This window comes from Cricetulus griseus, chromosome 2, assembly GCF_003668045.3.
Source record: "Cricetulus griseus strain 17A/GY chromosome 2, alternate assembly CriGri-PICRH-1.0, whole genome shotgun sequence".
In the NCBI taxonomy this organism is placed as follows: domain Eukaryota; kingdom Metazoa; phylum Chordata; class Mammalia; order Rodentia; family Cricetidae; genus Cricetulus; species Cricetulus griseus.
Genome location: NC_048595.1, coordinates 460,891,664 through 460,915,415, shown reverse-complemented (window position 1 = coordinate 460,915,415; position 23,752 = coordinate 460,891,664). Strand labels below are relative to the sequence as shown.

General features: G+C 37.2%; 1 pseudogene; it reads right to left on the bottom strand.

Moving 5' to 3' along the window:
- Positions 1-21,948: 21,948 nt before the first annotated feature.
- Positions 21,949-23,347, bottom strand: LOC100753082 (annotated as a pseudogene).
- Positions 23,348-23,752: the final 405 nt, after the last annotated feature.

Here is a 23,752-nt window from a genome sequence, read left to right as displayed (position 1 = left end):
ATCTTAGGCTTATTCTTATTTCCATAAATAGGCAAAAAACCAAATGAATTTTTGTTATTAAATAAAAGCTGTGTTAGGAGGATATAATTAAGTTTTGTTAAGGAAATCCTATAATTTTTCACAAAGGGGCAAGATTTAAGGAGAACAATCATATCTTGAGAAAGTAACTAATACTAAAATAATTTAATGTCAGGCTCCCAAATCCCAGTTTGTGATTTATCTAGCAATGTGAGCTGTAGTCAAGGTTCTATATGGGTACTCCTTTTAAACTGCATTTCATCACTGACATTACTAAATTATGAATTTTGGGGAAAGAAACATTGATTATAGGGCTCAAAACATTATGGTGGAATGGTGATTTAATACAGGAGCAAAACTCAGTCCTTTAAAGGGGATAATGCCTTTCCAGAGTGCCAGCCCATTTACAAAGTATGTGTTTTGTGTGCTCATTTTCTCCTTTGTTAACTCTTTGAGTGTTCCTTTCTTTGTGGCCATACTCAGAATAAAAATTTTGTAACTTACACTCTCAAAGATAAAGCTGACAGTGAAATCAGTTATCCCATGTTAGTGTAACTTGTGAAGTCCCAAATTACTGGCTGTGTTGTAATTTACAATGAAAATCAATGAGCTAAATTGTCCAGCACAAATAAGGTGACAAGGGGTAATGATGAATGACAGAAAGAAACCTTCAATTTAAGAACCAATACAGCCATTGCAGTTAGCTCAGCACAACAACGTTATGAGATACATCAGATAGTTAATTATGAGTCATAAAAGAAATGGTTTAGGGTTTTAATATTTTCTATAGTGAACATCTAAGGAGGGCTTCTGGTGTGTGAAAGAATACCATGGTGTCATATAAATTAGAATTATAGAGAATGCCATTTGCACATTTCAGGGAGTGAGCTACATAACTGGAGGTTTCATTCACCAGACTGAAAAACAAATAAATTGCTTCCAGCAGAGTAACCAAGTGAATGAGGTGTTCTTGACACTTTTTTCCAAAAAGGTATTACAATCTGACTTAATAAACACAAAGGTGAATATGATTCTTTACCATGGAGCCTTGCAGAATAGAGACAATTCTGTGCCTGTTGATTTTCCTCAAAAATTTATGTCTTGGACACTTAAAATCTACACTCACTTGTTTGTAGTATATTGAGATTGTAAATGGAGTTCTTAACTGGTCTAGATAATAAAAAGCCAGAGTCAGATATAGAGGGAAATGCTGAGAGATCAGAGAGAAGGAGCAAGCCACAGCACACCTTACCCCCTTAGTGTCTGTCTCAGGAGACAAAAGAGTGATTTCCTGTTTCTCCCTGCTCATATCCTGTTTCTGCCCAGTTACCTCGCTTGTTGTCTATCTGTACAGACCTCCAGACTTTTATGGCTAGCTAGTGGCAAACTCCATTCTCTGACCCTTAGACAGGATTTATTTGTATAAGCAAGATATCACTACAGAGATAAAGCCTGTGGGTAACCATTATGAATAGAAGGTTGAGTCCCTCACCAGATACTGGTACCATGAGAATTAAGTAAATCTCTGTTTCCTATCAATTACCCAGCCTTAGGCATTTATTATAGAAACAGAAAATAGACTGACTCCTATGGTATCAGTGATGCCAAATGTGATTGAGTTACTGTAGTGATTGTTATATTTTGCAGAACCACAGCTTTGCAGACCAATGCTTATCATCAATACACCCATATCACCAATTCTGAGATTGAATACTGAATACTGAAAAGTTCTATGACAAAGTAAGTGATTATAGAAGACTTCATCACTCTTATTAACTCCAAATGCTAGTAGAAACATGCCTGGCTGCAAATCATTGAAATAAGAATACCAGGCTATCTAGTCAACTGATCATCAGATTAAGCTCCCCCCCCCAAAAAAAAAACTGTACTGGCACCTGGATTTAAATCAGAAGATATCAGGAAGGAATCTTCAGGTGATGGGATGGGAAACTACTAAAGTTTTTTTGACTTGAGGCAGCTCCCTCCTTTTCTCTTGTGCTTAAAAGAACAATAAATGGAGAGTTAATTTCCTTGTTTTCTCAGGTAGCAATATGGAAAGAGCAGTGACTTCAAACTGTGTGGTAAGAAAAGCCCATCTTTAATGGAAATGTGTATGTTTAGTTGGTAGTTGACACATGGCAGAGACACATGTACTTTCATATTTGGATGTAACTATGAATTTACAAGCCTTTGTTTCAGTGTTCCTTACTTGTAGGAATCCATCTATAAGAAAAAATATGCTTATATGATAATGTGTTTGAGTAAATTTGCAAATGTAAAGTATTACAAGCTCAATTTCAACTGAAATTGGACCTTTGCCATTCCCAATTCTTCTTTCTCACACTTCTATTTCATAGAGTACTAAATGTCCAAAGCTTACATATTAAAAAAAAAGAACAAAAAAATTAACAGATGCTGCATTTGTTTTAGGGAAAGATGATATAGTGCCAAGGATGGCTAGTGGAAGTGCCAAAGGAGAAAAGCATATGGATAAAGATATCTTGGGATTGAACTGATCAATACCATTGATTCTAATTTCACCCTATAAATAAATCTACAGTTGCTACCAGGTACTTTAATACTGTTAGGCTTGACCATGTGGTTATCACTATTGTTCCGAGAAATTAGTCTTACTCTTTGTATAGCATCACTATTTATAATTAGACAAGTGTTAAGATTTTATGCTGGGGTTCCATGTTCTTCCTCAGTACTGTGGTTGTTGGTTTAGAAAAAGTCCAAGCTACTATGTGCTTTCAATCTGATTTCTTGAACATGTCTTCTGACAAAAGTTAAGCCCCAATTAGAGTGGAATGAACAAGGGTCAGAATCAAACAATTCTGTAGCTCCTATTCTTTCAATTAAAATAATAATATAAAAGCCCATTGAAGACCACAGTGTGGTACATGACAAACTTTTTTCTTGGTGCTCATTGAGTCTGTTAAACTAATTATATTTAAAGGACTCAGATCATCCTCTGGTCTATTAGTTGTCTTTCTGCTGCCTTATAATCTACTGCATTATTAGTCAGAGTGACCTTTACAAATAAAAATTGAATTTAGTCATTCCTCTTCTTAAGATTCTAATGAGATGCAAATGCCTTGTGTCTTGCCTACTCCTCCAGGTGAATTTCATAATGATCTCTTACTATCATGGTATTCTTTAGCTCAGCTGTATTTCTTCTCCTATTAGAAAATATGAAGCTTTTCAGTCAACTATATCTGCCTTTATGGACTGAATTTCTAGAACCCATCCTTCCCATCTTGTCTTACATTTGTTTTCCATAACTGGACACTTTAGAACACTATTTAAATATACATAATAGTCATGTTCCTTCTTTGTTTCTGCAAAGCACTGATCAAAACAGGGAATTTTGAGCCAAGAGAATGACACATGCTTTTAATCTCAACACTTGGGAGGCAATCCTGGTCTACAAAACAAGTTCTAGGATAGCCACGGCTACATAGTAAGTCACTTACTTAAAACAAACATGTAACGCAAAATGTATATATTTATGTTGGCTCCATGCTCATCCACTTAACGAAGTATTTAAGGCATACCTACTATATTATATATTGACACTAGTGTAAAAGACAAAAATTCTGATGAAACCTAAGTTTCTGTTTTTTATAATAAACTTTATTTAAATTAGAAACAATCCTATTTTACATATCAATCCCAGTTCCCTCTCCCTTCCATCCTCCCATGCCCCCCACCAATCCCAATCCCATCCCTCATCCACTCCCCAGGGAGGGTGAGGCCTTCCATGAGGCATCATCAAAATCTGTCAAGTTTTTTGGGGCAGGGCCTAGACCCTCCCCTGTGTATCTAAGAGTATTCCACCATGGGGAATGAGCCCCCAAAGTCCATTCATGCACTAGGGATACATCCTGGTTGCACTGCCAGAGTCTCCAAAGAGCCCAGTGCTCCTAGCTGACACCCAAGGTCAGGGGGCCTGGTTTGGTCCTATGTTGGTTCTTCAGCTGTCAGACTGGGATCCATGAGTTCCCACTTTCTCAGGTCAGCTGTTTCTGTGGGTTTTCATGCATGGTCTTGACACCTTTGTTTGTCACTCCTCCCTCTCTGAAACTGGATTCCAGGAGTTTGGCTCAGTGCGTGGCTGTGGATCTCTGCTTCTGCTTCTATCAGCTACTGGATGAAGGCTCTAGGATGTCATTTCAGGTAGTCAGCATTCTCATTATAGGGGAAGGGCATTTAAGGCAGCCTCTCTATTGCTTAGGGTTATAGTTGTGGATCTCTGTATAATTCCCTAGTGCCAGATTTCTCTTTAAAGCTATAGTGGCTCCCTCTATTGATGTGTCTCTTTTCTTGCTCTCCTCTATTCCTCTTCCTACTGGATCTTCCTGGTCACTTATGTTCTACTCCCCATTCCTCTTCTCCCCTCCTTTTTCTCCTACCTCCCTCCCCTTAACCCCTTGCTCCCCATTTGAAATCTAAGTTACTCAAATACAGTTGGTTAAAAAATCCCCCAAAGTAAGTTATAATAACACATTCATTTCAAATGTTATATTCTATAATTTTTACAAAAAGAGAAAAAAGTAGTGAATTAATCAATACAGTGAATCAAACTTTGAAGACAGACTTGAAGGTGGTAAGAGGTTTGCTATTCACTTCTAAGCTCTGCAGAAAAACATTCTAAGCAGAAGAAAAGGCCATAGCAAAAATTTTTGTGCAGAAGAATGCCTGATAAGTTAGACAAAGGGCATGGAGGCCATCACACTGGAACAATTTGGTAGGGAGAGCAAAAGATGTGAGATGAGTGTTAATTAGAGGGTGCTCATGAGAAGATGGGGGACTTTTCAGGTGTCTGATAGGTTGACTTTTATTCAGGGAAGGAGGAGGGGAAGTAATTGAAGGTTTTTAAGCCTGACATTCCTTTGGAGACTTCTTGAGAAGATTGTAGGAGTTCTGGCAAACAAAGAAAATTCATAGCCGGACGGCGGTGGCGGCGCACACCTTTAATCCCAGCATTCGGGAGGCAGAGGCAGGCGAATCTCTGTGAGTTCGAGACCAGCCTGGTCTACAAGAGCTAGTTCCAGGACAGCCTCCAAAGCCACAGAGAAACCCTGTCTCGAAAAACCAAAAAAAAAAAAAAATTCATTTAGGAGGCTGTTGGAGTAATAGAAATGAGGAATGTGGCTTGGAGGAGAAAGTCTGAAGGGGCAGGGGGAGGTGTTTAATTTGTGGAAGTTTGAGCTACACTATTAGTACTATCAAAGTCAACATGTCTAGCAGACCACTGGAAAAGAACTTGAGGAATGGGAACCATATGCCTAGGAATAGCATCTAAATATGTGGTACTTAATAAAATCATCTAGGGTTGATAATGTATAGAAATAAGATGAGAAAGGAAGAGAGTGTTCTAGGGATTTCAAATATTAAAAGAGTTGGCGAAGAAGTACTGCCTCATCCAAGGAAACTGAAACCTGAAACTATTTCTTGACCCCTTAAAGCTGACAAAAATGGATTTGAGGAGGACAGGGGACCATACATGTTCAATAAGTCTGTTATGTTGACATTTCTTCTCATTTGACATTTCACAAGAGGACAAAAGTCCTGTCTCTCTCACGAGATATTGGAGCCCTGATTTCCAGTATGGGGTTTGGTACTTATCAATAATCAGTAACTATTTGGTGAATAAAATTGAAGATGATGCAATAACAATGAAATGGGTGGACCAGATATGCCTGCAGCTAAAGTAATTGCTACCAGTTGAAAACAAAGCTGAAAATGTATACATGAAAAAGGCAAAAAGTGGAGGCATAGAGAAGCTACAGAATTAAGTCAGTTGATCTAAGTCAATCATCCCCACTACAAGATCCTGAAACATAAAGTGTTCCAAAGACGCTAAGATTTTAAGTGTTAACTTGATGCCAGCAATAGAAAATGTGTATGTATATCACCCCTACTAGGAAGGAAACCCCACAAAGGCAGGGAAGGTTTTCTTTTATTTTTCTTCTGATTTATCTCAAGCACCCACAGAAGTGCCTAGAACAGGGATGTTGAATGGATGAGTGCTTATAAAGTTAGTACTGGGTCTTTATCAATTGAACAAGGCCACTCCAGTCTATTTAAGAGTGGAGACAGAATGGTGGCAACATTATGATGACAGTTTTTAGGGATGTCAAATGAGGAAGTGGTGCTGCATGAAGCCAGTGTGTATTAGAGCATAATTCATTTTGTTCCTGAAAGACTAGAAGCACAGATCAGCCAAAAAGCCTGTGGGGATAATATTTTTTGGTGTGTGTGATAAGATTTGAAGTAGGATTACATTAGTGGGAAGAGAATAGAAACTGCAACAGGGTTTAAAATAGTAAAACAAACAGTTAGGGCCTGATGATTTGATCACTGGTAAAGAAATCAACTTCCTGTTTGAGATGTAATAAGGGATTGAAGAAGGGTGAAAAACTTTTGCTTTTGCTTTGTTTTGTTTGAGGGAGAGTACAGTATTCAATTTTAGGCAAGATAGGTTGGAGGGATTGTTAGGAGAATTCCCAAGAACATAAATAAGCTCGTTTGAACAAGAATTAAAGGTTAGTTCAACATCCCCAAGCCAGCTACCAATGGAATATCTGAATACATGAAGATGATCAATGTGAACAAGGAAGAGAATGTAGAGCAAAACAGTGGTAGGGTCCAGCGCATGGTGGGTGGTGCCATCCCTGGGCTGGTGTCCCTGGATTCTACACAAAAGCAAGTTGAGCAAGCATGTGAAACAAACCAGTAAGCAGCTCTACTCTATGGCCTCTGCCTTAGCTCCTGCCTCCAGGATCCTGCCCTATTTTAGTTCCTGTCCTGACTTCCTTCAGTGATGAACAGCAATGTGGAAGTGTAAACCTAATAACCCCTTTCTCCCAACTTGACTTTTGGTCATGGTGTTTCATTGCAGCAATAGAAACTCTGAGACATCAGGCTTGTGTAACAAGATCTTTGACCTGCTGAGCCACATCACCATACTGATACTAGAAACAGCATTTTCTGTGACCTGTTCATTTTGAATGTTTTCTGCCTTTTTGATCTTTCTCTGTCTACATTTTTCTTTCTGTAGCTTCATGGCAGGGTGTATAGAGCCTTGATATATTGCTAGTCACCCACATGTCCTCAAGACATTGAGTGGTGGTCATTAGACTAATGAGCATATGTGCTATGTTTGTCAAGTGCTACAAAGATAATCAATGAAAACTCATCTTCTTGTTATTTTCCTAGCTGAGACATTAAGTGGCTTAAGTTAAGGGTAGGCACAGTTTGTTCCTCCTGAGTTATTACAGAGCCAGCAGTCCTTCCTTTGCAGGCATACACTGCAGGGGAGGATAGACTGACACAGCCATTGGGTTAGGTGGTAGATTCTCTGTCATTTCAAAATAACATGCTTGTGCTTCCTGTTTAAGACTCTGATAATAACTGTTTCACTTAAATTGCACCAGAATCTTTAGAGTCTTTAATTGCTTCATCAATATCTTGACTACATTCATTAATAGCAGGTGGCACTTTTATTCTTCTTCAATTCCAAACACTCTTTCCTCATATTTTGGTAATAGAACACTGTGTGCACCACATCTCCAATGGAACATTGCAGGCTGTGCAGTGACTTTTTATGCTTTGCTTTATTTTTGAAGTCTTTTTTTCCTACCACTTCCTATCCCTGTCTGTGAGCTCTTCAGTGACTATCATCATCTAGAGACACTGGGGCACAGCTTGAACACATGAATGGGATGCCTTTGCTACTGTATTGCATTCCACAACCTCTTAGAAAACAAGGGACATCTTAATACTATCTTCCTAAAGAAAAGAATTTCAAGACCAAAACCCCCAAAACAACAAAACAAAGGAAAACAAATTAAAAAATTCCCCAATCAAAACTTAATTCCCACCTTACTTTTGCCCCTTTAAGATTCATTTCTTTTAGGCTCCTTGGAGAAGTACCTTCTTCCCTCTTCTTAAGACCAAAATGACAAGGATTAATTTAAATTGAAGTCCATGGGCCTCAAGCTTGCAAAAAAGAAAAAGAAAAAAAAAGATGACGTGGATATTCAGGGGCTCTGGTGCCTAAGAGCACTACTGGCACTTCCTACTTAGCTACTCAAGCCAAGGGTTTCTCTTTGCTTCTTCTGTGGGTGGAAGCTCTTTTGCAAAAACAATCATAGGCACTTCTCTTATCTTCAAATGGAGACTCCAACTCGTTTTCCCAGCACTTAGCCTTTATAAATAATAAATCTATGACCCCAAGCTTCCATATCAACCCAGACAGATCCTTTCCTCAAACCTCTGGAATACATTTGAATTGGCATTAAAATTTCAAGAGGATTAAAACATTGGCTAGGTGGGTACTACCAGCAGATTCTTTATTCAGAAGCATTTCATATCTTTTTTTTCATTGGCTTTTGTGATCCCTATAGAATTTTTAGGGTAGAAATGGCACTGAACAGTAACACACCGAGGCTTACCTACCTCATCAGAGAGTCAATTTTATTTTGAAAACAAAACTTTTCATGCAATTGAAATTTGGGTTAGATAAAAAGTCATTATTTACTTGATACAATTTTAATTTACTCTTATAATTTATTGTCATTAATTAATGTATTTATTATTCTAGATTTTTCTTTACAAATCTTTATTTTTATTCTTTGACAATTTAATACACATATATAGTTTATCAGGGTCATTTAAGTCCTCTCATTATCCTCTCTCTTCTCCCTCCCATTTCTACCAAATCCTATTCTCTTCCTAACAAGTCCCTCTCCTACTCTCATCTTTATTTTGTTTTGTTTGTAACCAACTGAGTTTAATTATGGTTGTTTATATGAGCATGGGTGGACAGTTATTTTCTGCAGCATAGACAATTTACTGGTGACCTTACCACCAAAGAAAATTATTCTACCTGCCCCAGCAACTTTTAACTGCCAGTAGCTTACCTTGGAGGAATTAGGTGTGTTAGTACTGTACTCACTGCCAGTCATTGGTGATGCTACTTTGTGCAGGTTCTACCAGATTACTCTTAAATGTGAAGAATGACATGAAGTGAAACACATGTATTAAAAAAATACAGATTTTCTGTTTATCAGTATTAAGTACACCCTGATGCAATAAACTTTGTTATATTGTGAATATGTTTATCTCAGTCTGCAAGAGTCCAGACCTGACAATTCATGACAACATCTGTGATGGGTTACCTGACTTCTGTGGGCATTGTTTGAATAACTAATGGAAAGGACATAGATCCTTTTGTTTCTCACTGTGTATGTTAAAAAACACACTAAGAGTGATGACACTATATTTCAAACTATTTAACTTTGTATGAAAATGTGTTTCAGTCTATAAAAATTACACTTAACAGGAAATACTATTGCTAAGGATCTATATACTTAGATGCAGGAGATTTGAAAGTATTGTACTTCTTAAAACCCCTATCCCTCTCCAAGTAGGTTCACCTCAAGTTATGTAGATAACAAAAATGTTGCCTTGGGCAGCTCTGAAAAGAAAAGAGCAAAAGAAGACTATAGGACTGGCAGCTCCAGGTCACAAACAGCTTAATACAAGTCAGATACACTCAACAGATCCAGCAGTCCTGTGTACAACTTGGAGATCAGAAACTGAAGCCCACCAAGCAGTTTCTACTTAGGATATGATTGTTTTTTGGTGGAAGATACTCAAAATGCATGATTTGTTCCTAAATCCAGGCCCAATTGCTTCCTCTTGGTGGTGAAATAATTGAAGGTGCCAAGAAATCTCTCATTTAAAATGTTTCATTTGCTTTGAATTGACTAGTTCAAAGAGATGCAAAAGGTTGGCTTTGTCTGAGCATATGGGATTAAGAATTTTATTTCCACTGAAATTCAGAAATGAATTGAGTTTCTGTTTCCTTTACTGTGGAAACAGAAGAGATCTTCTGAAAATTCAACCTCTGAAAATTTCTATTAACATGGGAACACTAGACAATACTGTAGATGAAAACCATTTTAGCCAAACTATTTAACAAAATTAGGGTTTGGCTAAGAAATCTTGGCCCTACTGAGATGTTTCCTCTGTTATTTTTTATATGACTTCTACAAAATGTAATTGTTTACAATTCTACAGTTTTTAATCTGTTGACTTCTAAGTTAAGATTAAAAGATCAAAAAGAAGGGCAAGAAATAGTCCACTCCCCATAAATACAGAGGATTTTTTCCCTCATTGCCACATGCTCTGTACCATGGTCTCATGCACAGCTATTATTTTCATGGCAGAACTGCTGAGCGTGGAGCTTGCTTCCCTCTGTAGTTCACCTGCTGCCCAGACTGCTCTCATTCCTTTATAGTCCCTTGTTTGCTCAGACCTAACATTTATGAGAACTGACCTTTTTTATCACTTGTGTTACTTAATAAAAATGTTGCAGTGGCTTTGCTGTGAACAACCGAGAGATCTGTTGCCTTCTAAGAGAGTTTTAATGGCACATATATATGGGAACAGAAATGGACAAGGCCCTCTTAACAGCAAGGATCATGACATTTTCTTTGTTTTATTTTCATAGAGAATCTAGTGTAATGAAGAGACACATAGCAAGAGACTAACAAATCTTTAGTGAATTGGAATGAGCATTTCAAGTGGTGATATAAGCTGACAATGGATTTTTTCTGGACACAACCAGGCAGGTTGTCAATGCACAGAGCAATGGTGGAATTATTTTAATGGGTTTAGACAAACAATGGCACAGCATAGTTCAGTCAATTTTAGAGGGCCAGCAATGGAGCCAGTCATATTTTCTCATTTAAACAGACATTTACCAGCACTGTGTCTCAGACACTTGGAGAAGTAAGATGCAATTCCTGTCTCCAGGGATCAAGCTGTCCAGTGCCCTGAGTCAGCTTCAAGGACATTTTTATACATAAATCTTATAGGAAAAATATTTTGCTACAGTTGACTGTATCTATCATTTAAAAAATTTGGAGACAAATCTTAAACATTAAATTGATGCCATTACTTTGCTTAGAAAGTATTATTTTTATAGATTTTTTCCTCAAAATATTTATTTGGCCAGTTTGTTATTCACTTGTATAATGTTTTATCTCACTACACCAATATATATGAGTAGAATCTACAGGTTGGTAGACAATCTAAGTATTTGTTCTTACTCAATATTAACCTTTTTAAAGAGTAGGTAGCCCATCTAACATAACATTGCTTTTCTTTGCATTTTGTCTCAGATAACACTATTTTGAAATATATATGAACACAATCACATTAAAAAATAATGATGCTATAGACTGAATATTTGTGGCATGCCTTAATTCCAAGACAGATGACCCTTCCTATTATAGAGCCTTGAACAGACTTCTCTTCAGTGAGTGTTATATAAGTAAGAAAAGGTTGCTATTTTGCATGGCTTTATTTACTTAATTAGCCCAAATGATTTCCAATTATTTTGTTAACTTCCTGGCTTGATGGGATAAGTACACAAACGACTTCCAGAAGGCAGTCTTTCCTCTTAATTTCAAGTCAATATGACAAATTCTGTTCTTGTTTGACTTGGTTTTGATAAATGTTCATCAGAGTTATTTCCAAATTTGTCCTGGTGCTTTTCTTGGTGAGAAGGTAATTATTGCAGGATGAATGACTATAGAACCCCAGCAGTGGGAAGAGGCAGGAGCCTACAGGAAGTCACACGTGGAGAATGCATGTAGCACATCTATCTTCTACTGCCCTCTTTAGAAAGTATTGCCTTTTCTCTTAGGTTGCATGTCACTATGGCTGTGGGTGAGAGATCTAGTCAGTTCTAGGTTGTTTGCATTGTTCATGCAAAAAATGAAGACATATATGGGGCTATTGTGATAAAGTTTTCTGCCCTTAAGTATGTGAATAACTCATTCTGTGTGTGGAGACAATGAATGCCTAAGTTTTACTCTAGGTCCAGGCTAAGTGTTCTAACACAATCTATGAATTATATCACTTATAGACAATGTGTCCTGTGTCTACTGTGAAATGGCTCCTTTACTAATAGGGGAAATCATGATGTGTTTTATTATTTTAATACTCCAGAATTTTTTATAACACATTTTCTGTGTCTTAATGATCATCATATTCCATCTCTTTGCTTTGCTTTTATTCATCTTACTGACACCCAAGTTTCTCTGCCTTTGAAACATTTAATCTCCTGTGACTTACAGGTTGAGGGTACAGAAAAATATCTTTGTTAACCAAAGTAAGTTAAAAGCATTGAGAGAAAGGATCATCCAAGTAGGGTTAATCTGGAGTATACAGATACAAAGAATCTGGGTGGTGGTGGTGCACATCCTAGCACTTGGGAGGCAGAGGCAGGCAGATCTCTGTGATTTCAAGACCAGCCTGGTCTACAAGAGCTAGTTCCAGGACAACCTCCAAACCCTGTCTCAAACAACAACAACAAAATCCCCAAAACAAAAACAAAAAACCTCAATTTGCATGACTGATCTAATCTATAATATTAGGGAGAAAAGTGAAGCAGGCACCTGTCTCTCATAAAAACTATAATGCCTTACTGTACAGTTAGGTCTTTTTTTTAATAAATCATTTACTTTATTTATTTAATTTATAAACAATCTTATTTTATATATCAATCCAAGTTCCCTCTCCCTCCCATCCTTCCATGTCCCCAACTGACCCCCCCAGCCCATCCCCTATACACTCCCTAGAGAGGGTAAGACCTTACATGGTGGATCACCAAAGTCTGTCACTAGACCCTCCCCTATGTATCTGGGCTGAAAGAGCATCCCTCCATGGGGAATGGGCTCCCAAAGTCCATTTGTGCACTAGTAATAAATACTGGTTCCACTGTCTTAAAAATGCCTTTTATTTAGTCTCCAGAAATTCCACACATTATATAATGTACTTTGATCATATCAACACTCACTTTCTACCTTCAGCTCTTCCCAGAAACCCTTCCACAACTTTCTCCTAACCCTATGTCCTCTTTTCTTAACCCACTCATCCCATTTAACGCTTGCATGTTGGCCATCTTCTGGAATGTGGGTGACCAATCACTGCTCTCATCCTTGAAGAAAACTGAGTGCCTTCTCCCAGTAGACATTAACTAGCTGCCAATAGCTCCTCAACTAGAGGTGGGGCTTTTCAAGTTTCTTTCCCAGGCATACTGGAATTTTTACTGGCTTGATCTTCTACAGTTCTTATACACATAGCCACAATAATTAGGCAGAATCAAGATTGTAGCATGGTTGAGGATGTTTCCCAACTTTCCAGAAGTTAAAGTCTCTTACTTACTGCTGTCTTTAAAATAAGAAGCTTTAAGAATGGCAAACTGGCCTGGAACTGGTGGCCCATGCCTTTAATCCCAGCACTCAGGAGGCAGAGGCAGTTGGATCTCTGTGAGTTCGAGGCCAGCCTGGTCTCCAGAGTGAGTGCCAGGAAAGGCTCCAAAGCTACACAGAGAAACCATGTCTCAAAAAAAAAACAAACAAAGAAACAAACAACAACAACAAAAAGACTGGCAAACAGGCTCAGATGTTTGAAAGTGTTTATGAGGACATGAATTTTATCCATATGGTGGAAGGAGAAAAATAAGTTGTAAGTACTCTTAGCTGTCTGGATCACTGTGGCACCTCACTCCATACATGGACAAAATAAATGTAATATAAAAATAATTTAAATAAAATATTTATAACAGGATTATATAAAATTCACTATTAACTATGTTTTGTTACTTTAAAGGTAATATATTAAGTATTTAAGAAGGGAAAAATGATTACACATATATGTGTTTTCGAATGTTGTTAGAGACTAGACACACTGAGCTAGTTGAAATCATTTTATGATTTCACAGCTAATCTCTGAAAGTGAATCACACAGCAGTAACTGGGATATGATCAGACAAAATGTGGTGATTGTGACCATATTTCCTCCTCCTAATAATGGGACAATTAGTCATGAAATTTATGTAAGATGGCTTCAGCATGCACCAAAGGATATTTTAATATAAAAAGGATTTTTCTTATTGATGGGAAAGAGATGCTTAGTGCCAATTTTTAAGAGGATTAAGAGGAGTTTGGTGCTGAAAATTGGATTTGATTTTAATAAAACAGTGGATTAAAGTAGCACTGCTGGAAGAAATATAAAAGCATGTGGAGTGACAGCAAAATTGTGGGGAAATCAGGCAATGATCTCTACAAAGACTGTCAGGAACAACTTTGGACACTGTGAAATGAGAATTCCTGAAGAAACACATTCAGTGCTCTGTGTTCGTCATAAAACACTTGAAATGAAGATTCAAAATACTGGCAAATTTCCATGTACTTCAGAATGAAAGAGAAGTGCAACAGTTGCTAATCATAAAGCCACAGGTTTTATATAAAGCACTTTAAATTGTATTATTATACTCTGTCATTCATGACTAAGGAAATTATAGAGAAGACTTAAAAATGGGAAGTTCATTGCTACAAGTGTAGCTTAGTGGTAAAGTTTTGCCTAGAACACAAGGCCTAAGTTGGATTCTAAGTACAGATGTAAACAGGCAACTAACTAACAAACCCACTAAATGAATAAATAACTAAAGAAAGAAATATTGGCAGTTATATTACATGATTTCAAAAATACATACATAACAGTGAGAATTGTTGTTTCTGATGAGTTTTTCACTTAATTTATTAACTTGATTAATGTCCCTCAGAGGAGTTTTATAACAGTGGAAATATAGAACTGTGTTCTATAATGCACCTATAAATGGTAACATTTATGATCATCAGTAAAAGTTACAGGCCTCTCTTTATGAAATATACTGATTGAATATTATATGACAAATAGCATATGGAATTATATGTATAAGGATGTGACATTATATGAAACTCTGTCTATATATATTTATGTATATGTATGCATGTGTATGCATATGCATATGTATGTATTTCATTCTACTGGAAACCCATTTCACAATATCTAGAAAGAATACTAGTGGAACTTTTTGTAAAACTTGTTTTCATTTTTAAAAGATGAATGTAAATTCTGGATTGATCATAAAGTAACATATCTTTGACGTCTTTCATTTAATTGCTCATTGTGACACTCTTTGTAAGAAGACAAAAAAGGAAGTAGAATATATATATATATATAATATATATATATATATATAATATATTCATTCTATGGATCCTTCTAGAAAATTGTCAGCCTGAGGAAAAGTTTGTAGACATTCCCAATAGATAAACAAGTAGTAAATACCTGGATTCATGAAAGGGGCCTGAAATGGGAGGAGTCTTGTCTGATTGGCAGCCTGTGGTCAGCACTAGCTCTGTCTAGGTTGTTAGTATCAGAGCTAAACTGAATTGGACAACACCATCTGGTGCCTAGAGAATTAGAGGGATAGCCTCATACACATGCTAGAAACAGAATCATTATTGGTTTCAGGATGTAGTTACTGGGGGAGAAAGAAATAGGAAAAGGAAGTAGAGGTGGAAGCACCTACTGGGCACTACAGATCACCAGGTATCTTATGAACTACAGGGTTTCTGGAAGACTGGTTGCAAACAAACATTCATGAAATACAGGTTGTCCTCAAGTGGGAAAAAACCAAACAACAGGCCCTAATCTTCATATCATGGCCAGCACTATCTGCATCAAACACATTTATGCTTGCTACTAGTTTAGGTTTAACTGTGCTTTATCTATGAAACTCTTTTTTAGTGACTACTATGTATGAATTGTAAGTTCTTTTTATGTAAGACCTTTTGCAAACTTTTGAATTCCATGTTCACACTTTGGAAATTGAAATTTTAGAAATGTTTATTTAGCCTGCCATGAATCAAGTAGGGTGTACTTCGAGATTCTATGAAGATAGACTAACTCATAATGAAGAATTGAGACAATAATAAGCCATACATTGTCATAGATCATTTAAAAATACTTCCTCATTTCCCCGATAATTTCTGGTAGGCTCTTTATAATAAACTAAATGACTTCAAGTATTTATTCCCATTAATAACTCTGACTCATCGAATGATCTTTTGTTTCTCACTTCATTGTTCTCCTGGTTTTCTTACTATTAAAGTTAGTTATATCCATTGTAAAATTGCTAACACTTATGGACACCTGTTAGCCCCCAAGAATTATATTTCAAAAGCATCAGAATCAGATATTTAATTCAGTTCATGCAAGACATTTTCCAGGAGTTTTTTCCCCTTGCTTTTGGAAGATCAGTGAGAGGAGAAAATCAGTCATGCTGAGCATCCCCAGTGCTGACCAGCTAGTTTGTGGTTCATATCTCAGTTCAAACCCAAGTCAACTTCCTCTGCCAAGTTAAATGTTTCTCTATGAAAGAAACATAACTCTTTTGACTCTTTTTTTATAAGTTGCTCATACTATTGGCTGTTTTCCACTTTAGCATGCTATATTAATCTTAGCATCATAGGGTTGTATCTTTCTGTCAATAAACTTCTTTCCTTAAATCCACTGTTGTTTCCATTAATCTTCAAACCCCTTGAGTATATGTGCACCTACAAAAATTAAGCCAATTGTTTCCAGTATTTATCAACTTATTGTAACAGCTAAACAACCTTTACAAAATTAATTTTACTTACTTTTATTTTTTATTTTTTTTAAAAGAGAAAGTTTTTCAGTAGCTTTGAAGGAGTCTGTCCTGGAACTTGCTCTGTAGACCAGGATGGCCTTGAACTCACAGAGATCTGCCTGTCTCTGCCTCTTGAGTACTGAGATTAAAGTCATGCATCACCACTGCTCAGCTCAAAATTAATTTTAATATGGACTACTTTTTTGTTTTTACAAGATATTCTTCTTTAGAAGAATTCATTATGGCATGCAAATTTTACCTCCTTCAAAACTGGAGAGAACTTATTCACAAGTCATCTGGACAAGTTTAATTTTGAGAAAAGTATCATATAGAAGGAAAGCTATTTGTTTGTTCCCAATACTACTAGTTCTAGTATATATCAATCACAGAGCTTACTAAAAGGAAATTCCAGGTGGCTGAAAACTGTTTTACAAATGATAATAATTATTAATTGAACTAGCAGCCATATTAAATGTATATCCATTGCATTTCTTGCTCTTATCTTTACTGTACTTGTGTTTATCTAATCACTCTTTATAAGAATAACCACTATATAGCAAATATGAAGATAGGAAGGACACAGTTTTCTATAGAATTTTTCACTGCTTTGTGAACCTCAATTTGTCATTTTTTTACATATTTACAAAGATGTTACAAATAAATAACTTTTGTGAGCTGAAGGACATCTGTTATTTTTTTTCTTACAAATTATTGTCTTGGTTAGTGTTAAATGTCACCCTGGGAAGACCTTGAAACACCTGGGAAAGGGCCTCTTAGAATGTCTGTGATTATATCTTGATTATATAATTGAGGTGAAGAGACTCACCCAATGTGTGTGGAACTTTCCTAAGCAGGGAATGCTGGTTTTTGGTCAACTTGACACAAACATTTTAGGTTGAGTATCTCAACTGAGAAAATGCTTCCATCAGATTGGCCTGTATAGAAGCCTTTGGGGCCTTTTCTTAATTAGCGATCAACACAGTAGGCCCACTCACTGTGTATTGCCCCCTGGGCAGGTGGTCTTGGGCTGAATAAGAGGTAGCTGAACTTGGGCTTGAGGATCAAGCTATTGAGCAGACTCCTCCGTGATCTCTGCTTCAGTTCCTGTCTCCAGGTTTCTGCCTTGTGCTCCTGCTTGACTTTCCTGCATGATGGAATGTATGTTGTCAGATGAAACAAACCCTTTCCTCCACACGTTGCTTTCAGTCAGTTTTATCACAGTGCTAGAAACAAGTGCTAGAAACTAGGACAAGTTGAGAAAGGGTTGAGCACTAGTATGCATCATTAATTCATTGCTCTCTACTCTGCTTCAAGTTTCCACTGGTCTGCCTTTATTCCCCCACAATGAATTGTGAGCCAAATTAGTCCTTTCTCCCCTAAGACACATGTGTTGGGGTATTTTGTCATATCTACTAGAAGAGAAACTAAGACAAATATGTTCCAAATTTAATGCAAATCTTAAAATTGGACCATACTGTTCTTTTGTACTGAAAAAACTAATAAATAAGCAGTCTTGTGCTATTAAGTCATGTTAACCTATGTGTGCTAATGTACTTCATGTGACAAGATTTATAAAATCTGAGTAAGTCCAATTAGTTCTTTCTTGAATGGCTGTTAGGAAGTTAGAAATTTACTACTGACCTCCACATTCAAGTCAGAAAACCACCAGCAATGATTGTATCTAATTGCCCTGAAAGTGAGTAAAAGCTACATCACAAAGGATAATTCTTTGAATTTAGGATTGATGTGACAGCCCCTGTGCTATAAATAAAAGGAAATGTTTCATTGAGAAGATAGGAGTCTTTGGAGACTAAACAATGGAGACAATCAGGTCAGGTCACGATGATGCACATGGCTCAGGAAGGAGTGAACAACAAAAAAGCCACAGTCCAGTTTAACTATAATGTCTGGTCAGAGGCCAACATAACAGGTCTAAATGTCTGTGCTTGTTCTATTTTTCTGGGGTTCCTGGCCTGATATTTGTTTTACCATCTACATTTTAATTAAGATAGTCTAGCCAGTGAGTGATGGCTGACTTAATTCAATTTTAATTACAATAAAAATATTATTGCTGACCACATTTGTACATTTTAATTTTCTGATTTTTCTTTTTTTTTCTGCCACCTGTTCTCTTAAAGCACCCTTTCCCACACTTAAGATTCAGTAATAGATGTTGGAAAAGAGGAACCCTGACTCACTGTTGGCGAAAAGTGCAAACTGGTAAAGCCACTACAGAAGTCCTTCCAGGGTTTTCTTTTTTCTCTTTACTAGAGAATAGTTTTTTTCATGCAAAATATTCTGATTACTGTTTCCTTTCCTCCAGTTCCCCTGAGATCCTTTCCACATGCTCTCCCTTTCAGATATATACCTTTTCTGTCTCATTAGGAAAGCATCTAAATAATAATAAAATAAAATAATAAACAAGCCTAATAGGACAAAACAAACAGACAAAAATGAGTTAAAGAAAAAGCATGAGAAATGCATATAGACACAGAGACACACACATTATTAGAAACAGGATATATATATATATATATATATATATATATATATATATATACAAAATACTCATAAGCCCCAACAAAACGGTGTGAGACGAGGAGTCTCTGAAGATCCCACTGATCTTTTTTACCCTTAACAGTGGTTCATATTCCCCATGAGACTCTGTTGGAGATACCTTCTGGGTTAGAGATGTGGACTTGTGTTCACTTCTCTCAGCACTGGGACCCCATCTAGTGCTGACCCGAGCAGTCCCTGTGATACTGCCGTAGTCTTTGATCAAAATATTGATTAGATATAATCCATTCCTGGCACTGGAATCTTTATTTGGTGACAAGAGACATCTGTCCAGTTGGACTTTGTTTCCCCACTATTTGATGAATTCATTTAGATTGCCTTCATACACGTGTGTATTTTAGAATATTTCTACTGTACTATTTCCATATGATCCCTTAAATGGCCTTTAGTTATAGCTGCCCCCCATTTTTCCCCTTACCCTTGTACTCTCTCCTTCCCACTTGATCCTACCATATACCGCCCATTCATATTATCAAACAAACTAACAGTGGAATTGCCCAACCAACCTGCTGTTCCCTTGGATACATGTCTAAAGAACTAAGTCCTACCATGGGACACTTGCATTAATCACAAGAGCAAGTAAATGGTACAGCTCAGAAATCCACTAAGAGATAAAGAAACTGTGCTCCATATGTACAATGAGCTTTTATTCAGCAATAAAGAAAAATGAAATCATGACATTTTCAGGAAAATGGATCAAATTCCAAACCACTCTGTTAAGCAAAATAAATCAGAGTCCTAAAGACAAAAACAAAACAAAACAAAAAACCAGTGTTTTTCTCATTTTGGATTCTAGATTTTATTTTTGCATTTCTCTCTCTCTCTCTCTCTCTCTCTCTCTCTCTCTCTCTCTCTCTCTCTCTCTCTCTCTCTCTCTCTGTGTGTGTGTGTGTGTGTGTGTGTGTGTGTGATGAAATTATACAGGGAACCACTGACTTTCACTTTCTGTTGTTTCTGTTGACCTATGCATATTTGTGAAACCTGAGACTCCAGGACCTGAAAGAATGGGGAAGGCTAGTCTAATGCTGTGGAGAAACATTTAAGTTTCAGTGGACATTTATATATGAATGTAACAAAGAAAGCAATGATCCAAGGAAGGTTGTTTGAGTTCATGAAAACATGATCAGAAAAATGTAAGTAAGTGCCAGTAAGCAGATACTAAATGTCAACAGCGAAGCCCTTTCCCAGAATTTTCTCAGGACAGACCAGTTTAAACACAATTGCCTGACATGTACTATAGATGATCTCTGGGGAACCATGAAAGCAAAGCTGAAGGCCACATCCAGATTCAGGGAACACTGAGCAGACTGAGTTCTATAGTTACATTCTGACATCCAACAAGAGCACACATGTCATAAGTCAAATGTTTAAATGTTTAACACAAGAGGCATGAAATCACGTCTAAGAATCATCCATGGAACAAAATGTGCTTTTTACCTGGAGCCTCTTTCACATTTCCTCATGGCATTGTCTACCATGCATCATTCTTTTGACTATGTTCCAACAGGGGACAATGACAGAATATTAAGAGTTCTTAAGGGTAGAAGAGAGGGAAATGAAATATATATTATGAAGCCAGGAAGAGACTATTGAGTATAAAGAGGTCTAAAAGGGGAGCAAAAGAATAAGGAGGGGAGGGACCAATAAAAAAATGCATGCAAGAGATGCTATAACTCATTTTATATATATTTTTGAGATTATAATTTAATTATACGATTTCTCCCTCCATTTCCTCACTCTAAACCATCTCATGTAACTCTTAGGCTTTCTTTCAAATTCATGGCCACAATTTAAAAACTGTTGTTACATCGTGTGTGTGTGTGTGTGTGTGTGTGTGTTGTGTGTGTGTGTGTGTGTGTGTGTGTGTTTGTGTGTGTGTTCCTAAATATATAAATATATAAATACAACCTAATAAGACTGAATAATGTTACTTGTATATATGTCTTCAAGACTGACCATTTGGTATTGGATAATCAATTGTTGTGCTCATCTCAGGGCAAGACTAGTTTTTCTGATTTCTCATTCCTTAGTTGCCTGAAGTTCTTTGTCTAGAGTTCAGGACTTGTGAGCTTTTCCCCCTTGATGTTACCATGTTTACTGGTGTTGTCCTTCTCCAGGTGATGTTCAGACAGTTATGCTGGTGAGACTCTATGGATGTAGCTTTTGATGTTTCCAGGAGACAATATTACAGAAAACTTCTTGTTCCTTTGTCTTTTACATCTCCTCTTTCACAATGTTCTGAGCCTTAAGTGCAATTGTATTATAGATGTAAATCTGCATAATCCCTAGCTATATTTTAAGTATTTATCCTCATACTGACAAAGAAATGTAGTTCTCACTGTTTATCAAAGAGATACTTCTTTGCAATAGAGACCATTAAAGAAAACTACTTCTGATTTTAAAAAAAATTATGGAGTCCAGTTGCAACTTATTCATCTACAACTAACTAATTACCTTCCATGCTAATTTAAACATTTTAAAAAGAAATCTTAGAGGATATGTTTCAGGCTTGCCTAGCCAGATAATCAAGATCTTCCATTGTCTTCTTTCACAAGGGTCTTCTTATTCCCAAAACACCCTTCATATGCTTATGCCCCACTGGTGTTTGCTGTCCATGACATAATTTTTTTTAATGAAGGTGTTATACACAGTAAAAAGAAGTGACATGTATTGTAAAATGTATGTTTGTGTCAAACTACTCAATAGCAATCAAGTTCTCTAAAATTGTAACCCAGAAAAAAGAAAGCAATAATTATCCATTCAACTAATATTATATATATAATATATATATATATAATATATATATATATATTGTCACACAGCTGTCGTGGAATAATTTCCAGGGCCTTGGCATGTGTCCCAATCAACAGCTGCTATTTCCCTGGAATGGTCCTTGAGTAATCCTGAAGGTATTTGGAGGGCTCCATCTCAATGGCCCCACTACCAACCACCACAGACAGTGCCCCCACGGAGGATGATGGTACACGTCTTGGCCTTAGGGCAGCCAGTGAAGAAATTGTACCTCTCGCTTCCAATTTGGGTCTCTTCAAACAATTGGCAGTGGCCCAGCACATCTGGAATCAGAGCATTCACACTGGTCTGGATTGAGCCTCCACAGGCCATCATTGTCCTCTTCAGATCCTCCTCAGGTACTCGGCCAGCACAGAACATGTCCCTATCAGCAAACTACTGGGTAGCCACATCCCCAATGGGAGGTTTGTACAAGATGACTTTGGCTCCAGACTGATGGATCTTCTCTAACTTGTCATAAAGAATGTTCCACTCAGCATCAACAATTGCATGGTAATCCTCCACCGTGTGGACTCTGATTTCAGCATTATCTTTCTCCACTTTCAGCTCAAGCTCAACCTTTAAGAGGGCAATCTTGGGGTTCTTATAATTCTTGGGCTGCATTTCAAACCCGGCATAAGGGAAAGTCTTCTTGAATGCGACACCGGCCACCAACTGAAACTCCTCTAAAGCTCCACCATGAACTTTCTTGATACCAATCATTTTAAGCTGTAGCAACTCATCAAGCATCATCACAGCATCAACCACTATCTTGGTGAAGAAGGTCTTCTGCTGAGAGATCAACTTAGAGCTCAGGGCTGTCATAGCACACTTTTCCAGCATCTTCCTCTGTTCTACTTTATCTTGTTTCTTCACAGTCACAGCAATCTCTTTGATTTTGTCAACAGCCAAATGGGTGGTGGCTGTGCGGAAAGCTCGGATGATGATCTGAGGGTGCAAACCTTCCTCCACGTAGGGCTTCACCTGCTTCAGAAACTCAGCAGTCAGCAGGGTCTCTGAGGTGGTGCCGTCACCAACCTCAGCATGTTGGGATTTGGCAATGTGTGCTAAAGTCTTGGCTGCAGGATGGACAACATCAAGGAGTTCCAGAATTATGGCCCTATCATTAGAAATTGTTGCTTTGCCTCGACCATCCACAATAAGCTTGTCCATGCCACAGGGACCCAGTGTGATTCTTACAGCCTCAGGAATCACCTGGCAGGCACTGATGTTACTCACAAGCTGAGAGATGCCTTGGGAGCTATCAGTCCCCTCTTTCAACAGGATAACTGGTGTGGGCATCATCTTGGAAGCAGCTTCAGGCTGCTGACACTCGTCTGTTCTCCACATGTTCTTATTTTTAACATCATAGTAACACTGAACAAATTCAGTGGTATGATTGGTATGGATCATGTTACTGCAATTATCTAGTGAAAGAAAATGGATACATAAATTAAGAAATAAAAATAAGAGCTATATTACTTAATAGTTTTATCCATAGGCACATTTATTAGTTTTAATAAATAGTAAATAGAGAGATTTCTAGAAGAAAATTGGTTTCTTAAGACACGGTATTCCTGTTCATAATCTTTTACAATCTATGATGTAGTTTATTTCTAATCACATGTATAGAATCTTCTAAAACTAAAATATTTCAATCAAAAGAATAAAACTATTCGCAGGGCAGTAGTAGGTGTGAGAATGGATTATTTCAAACAGATTATTTCAAGTGGATTATTTCAAATTGCCTTCAGTTTTATTTCATGTTGATGTGATAAAGCATGATAATAAAAGCAGCTTGGGGAAAGAGGGCCTAATTAGGTC